The sequence below is a fragment of the Neomonachus schauinslandi genome, chromosome 2 (genome assembly GCF_002201575.2).
Source record: "Neomonachus schauinslandi chromosome 2, ASM220157v2, whole genome shotgun sequence".
Taxonomy (NCBI): domain Eukaryota; kingdom Metazoa; phylum Chordata; class Mammalia; order Carnivora; family Phocidae; genus Neomonachus; species Neomonachus schauinslandi.
In genome coordinates this window covers 179,219,870-179,224,551 of record NC_058404.1, presented here as the reverse complement: position 1 = coordinate 179,224,551, position 4,682 = coordinate 179,219,870, and the positions used below count along the sequence as shown (strand labels likewise).

General features: G+C 38.3%; 1 non-coding gene across 1 annotated transcript; it reads left to right on the top strand.

Annotated features, from left to right (window-relative positions):
* The first annotated feature begins 3,254 nt into the window (after positions 1 to 3,254).
* On the top strand, positions 3,255 to 3,395 carry LOC123324109. Its single transcript, XR_006539613.1, has one exon. It is a non-coding gene; the product is annotated as a U4 spliceosomal RNA (small nuclear RNA).
* Positions 3,396 to 4,682: the final 1,287 nt, after the last annotated feature.

Genomic DNA, 4,682 nt, shown 5'->3' with positions numbered 1-4,682 from the left:
TTAGAGTTATTGGTAAGAAATGTACATGCCATAAGATGAAAATTAAATGTGATAAAAGTTTAGAGATCTTCTACCTCAGTGAAATTTTTAGGGATCTGTTAATATAGGGCATGTTGAGATATCCCTTCTAAGTCGGAGGAGAAGTCCTTGCATTTGGCCTTTCCTTAAACAACCAAAAAACAAGCTCAATCCATAGTGGGCTTCTTTGGAATTTGGAGACAACATGTTCCTCTTTTGGGTATATTACTCTGGCCCATTTATTGAGGGACTTGGAAAGCTACCAGTTTTAAGTGTGACCCAGAAGAGAGGGCTCTGGAATACATCCAGCCTGAAGTGCAAGCTGTTCTGCCACTTGGGCCATAAAATCCAGCAGATACAATGGTGCTTAAAGTTCAGGGGCAGGTAGGGATAATTTTATAGTCTATGGCAGGTTCCTATAGTGAAATCACTGTGCAGGCAATTAGCAAAGCTCTGCCATCCTCCACAAATAGCTATTCTCCTTTTGAGAATCAGCTCTTGGCCTACTACTGGGCCTTAGTAGAGACTAAACACTTAACCATGGACCACCAACTTATCATGTGACCTGAGAGGTCCATCATGAGCCAGGTGTTATCTGACCCAAAAAGCCATAAAGTTGGGCATGCATAAAAACACTCTATCACCAAACAGAAGTGGTATGTACATAATTGGGTCCTAGGAGAACCTAAAGGCATTAGTAAATTAGGTGAAGAAGAGACACAAATGCTCATGGTCTCTACTTCTGCTACATTGGTTCTCACTTCCAGGTGGCACATATGGCACCATGGGGATTTCCCTATGATTGGTTGACAGAAGAAAAGACTTAGGCCTAGTTTATAGATGGTTCTGCATAATATCCAGGCACCACCAGAAATTGGACAGCTGCAGTGCTACAGACTTTTCCTGGGACATCCATGAAGGACAGTGGTGAAGGAAAAATCTCCCAATGGGCAGAAGTTCAAGCAGTGCACCTGGTTGGTCATTTGTTTGGAAAGAGAAATGGCCACATGTATAATTATATACCAATTCTTGTACTGTAGACAAAGGTTTGGCTGGATGGTCAGGGACTTGGATGGAACATGACTGCAAAACTGGTGACAACAAAATTTTGGGAAGACATATAGTTAGATCTCTCAGAATGGGCAGAAAACATGAAGATGTTGTGTCCCATGTGAATGCTCCCAAAAGGGTGACTTCAGAAGAAGGGGATTTCAATAATCAAGTGGATAGAATGACCTGTTCTGTGGATATCAGTCAGCATCTTTTCCTAATCACCTCTGTCATTGCCAAGTGGGTTCATGAACAAATTGGCCATGGTAGCAGGGACGGAGATAATACATGGGCTGAGCATTATAGTCTTCCACTTACCAAGGACCTTCTGTCTATGCCTACTGCTGAGTGCTCAATATGCCAGCAGCAGAGACCAACAGTGAATCCTTCTATGGCACCATTTCCTAGGACATTCAGCCAGTGTGAGGTATGTAGAAACAAACATAATATTAACTCTTTTCTGAATTTTGATATGTGAAAGGAAAGGGAAATAAGAGTTAAGAGTCAAATGTATGTAAAGGTGGCACCTGGGTGGCTCAGTCAGGTAAGCATCTGGCTCTTGACTTCAGCTCAGGTTATGATCTCAGGGTCATGAGATCCAGGACAAGTGAGGCTCTGTGCTGAGCACTGAGTCTGCTTGGGATTCTCTCTCTCCCTCTCCCTCTGCTCCTTCCCCACTGCTCACAAGCACACTCCCTCTAAAAAAAAAAAAAAAAAAAAAAAAGGAATCAAATGTATGTTTAAAGGCGAAAAACTATTTTAACACAACCACCTTTTTCTCTTCAGTAGTGCTTATTAGTCCTTATGCAAATAGCCACATGTCTTTTAAAACACAAGGCTTTAATTTGTTATTAATCCAAGATGTCTACAGAATAAAGTCATATTCTAAAAGTCAACTTGGAATACAAATTTATTTATTTATTTATTTATTTATTTATTTATTTATTTATTTATTTATAAAGATTTTATTTATTCATTTGAGACACAGAGATACAGAGAGAGAGCACACGTAGGGGGAGATGCAGAGGAAGAAGCAGGCTTCCCACAGAGCAGGGAGCCTGACGTGGGGCTCGATCCCAGGACCCTGGGATCATAACCTCAGCCGAAGGCAGACGCTTAATGACTGAGCCAACTAGGAGCCCCTGGAATACAAATTTAATCATAAAGTTCTCCCTAAATTTTCCAGGGAATGGCTCTGATACATCATTGTAGTCTATAAGAGAGGAAAACAAAAATATTTGAAAATAGGTAATCAAGAAAAATTCCAACATATCCCAAACAGGATTATTTAAAAGAAATGCATACCTGTATGGCAAGTAGTAATAGTCAAAAATAATCTACAAAACAAAACAAAAAAACTTACAATTCAACTAATAGTAAATTTTCCAACAGCAACAATGAGAAAGGCAAAGTCAGTAGAAGAATATATGCAAAATGTTGGAAGAAATGAGTCATCAATTTTCATTTGTGTACCTGGCAAACTCTCTTTCAAGAACAAGGATAAGATAAATAAAACCTGACAAAACTTACCATGAACAGACTTTCCCTAAAATGTAGATATCACAGGCATACATATATACATACACAAATATATATGATGATTTTCAAAAAAAATAAAGTAAAAGATATCTAAAACAGGGAAGCAAAAAAACTGGCAGGCAAATACAAATTTAAAAAAGATACATAAAATTCTAAGCAAATGTATTAAGAAAATAGTAGTAACATCTAATTTTTATTTTTTTTTATTTTTTTTTTTTTAAAGATTTTATTTATTTTTTTGAGACAGAGAGAATGAGAGACAGAGAGCATGAGAGGGAGGAGGGTCAGAGGGAGAAGCAGACTCCCTGCCGAGCAGGGAGCCCGATGCGGGACTCGATCCCGGGACTCCAGGATCATGACCTGAGCCGAAGGCAGTCGCTTAACCAACTGAGCCACCCAGGCGCCCAACATCTAATTTTTAGATCATGATAATGTATAAGCCTATAATGGGGATTATGACTAGCAAAGAATTCCAATATATTTTTGTTGTTCTAGAAAGCAATTGTCTACTTTTTGAAATTAAATAGATTATGGTAAAATTTCAAAAGGAATCACCAAAAAGTTAGAAAGAGAGAATATACATTCCAAGTTATTTTAAGGGGAAATTTAGTGAATAAATTTATCATTTTAAAATAACAATAAAAAATAGCTTTGCTCAGTGGCAGTATCGTAGCCAATGAGGTTTATCCGAGGCACGATTATTGCTAATTAAAATAACAATAAAAAAATAAAACATCAGGGGCGCCTGGGTGGCTCAGTCGTTAAGCGTCTGCCTTCGGCTCAGGTCATGATCCCAGGGTCCTGGGATCGAGTTTCACATCAGGCTCCCTGCTCAGCGGGAAGCCTGCTTCTCCCTCTCCCACTCCCCTGGCTTGTGCTCCTGCTCTCGCTATCTCTCTCTCTGTCAAATAAATAAATAAAATCTTTAAAAAAAATAAAATAAAATAAAAAAATAAAACATCAGAATATGTTTTACAGAAGTATTTTACCACATTTCTAAAGAACAGATGCACAAATTTTAAAAGACATAGAAAAATTGAAAACACCATCTAATTTTAAGAGGCGTTTTATTAACACCAGATTTAAAAAAGGCAATAAAAAAGTTATATGCCAATTCACACTCACGATCATGAATACAAAGCATTTAAATAATGCATTGGAAAACTTAATCAGGGATGCCTGGGTGGCTCAGTTGGTTGGGTGTCTGCCTTCGGCTCAGGTCATGATCCCAGGGTCCTGGGATTGAGCCCCACATCAGGCTCCCTGCTCAGCAGGGAGTCTGCTTCTCCCTTTTCCTCTGCTGCTCCCCCTGCTTGTGCTCTCTCACTCTTGCTCTCTCTCAAATAAGTAAAATCTTTAAAAAAATCAGCTTAAAAAAAAAAGTAAAAGAAAACATAATCATACTAGATTTTAAAATCTAAGAAATTATAGCTTTAGTTTTATCCCTTATATGCTAGTTTGGATTAAGATTAGAAAAGCTACTAATGTTACCCTTCCGTTAAGGGATTAAAGAGATAGAAACTGTGATCAAGTAAATGAAAATAAAGATAATATATCCCATGGAAACTTTTTTTCTTTAACCAACAGTCATGAACAAAAATATTCACACCAGAATTGTTTTTAATAGGAAGAAACTCGTAACAGCCAAAATGTCCCCCAAATAGAAGAATGGACAAAGAAATTTTATATCTGTATGTCAGAATTAGCTACAAAATTATAAATGAATGAGCCACAATCAAATTAAATGGAATAATCTCAGAAACATGTGTGGCTTGGGGCTCCTGGGTGGCTCAGTTGGTTAAGCGACTGCCTTCGGCTCAGGTCATGATCCTGGAGTCCCGGGATCGAGTCCCACATCGGGCTCCCTGCTCGGTGGGGAGCCTGCTTCTCCCTCTGACCCTTCCCCCTCTCATGTGCTCTCTGTCTCTCTCATTCTCTCTGTCTCAAATAAATAAATAAAAAATCTTAAAAAAAAAAAAAAAAGAAATGCGTTGCTTGACAGTAACATTGTAATAAATGAATGAATGACTGAATGAGCAAGCAAGTAAGCATTTGGTATGGCACCAATTACACAA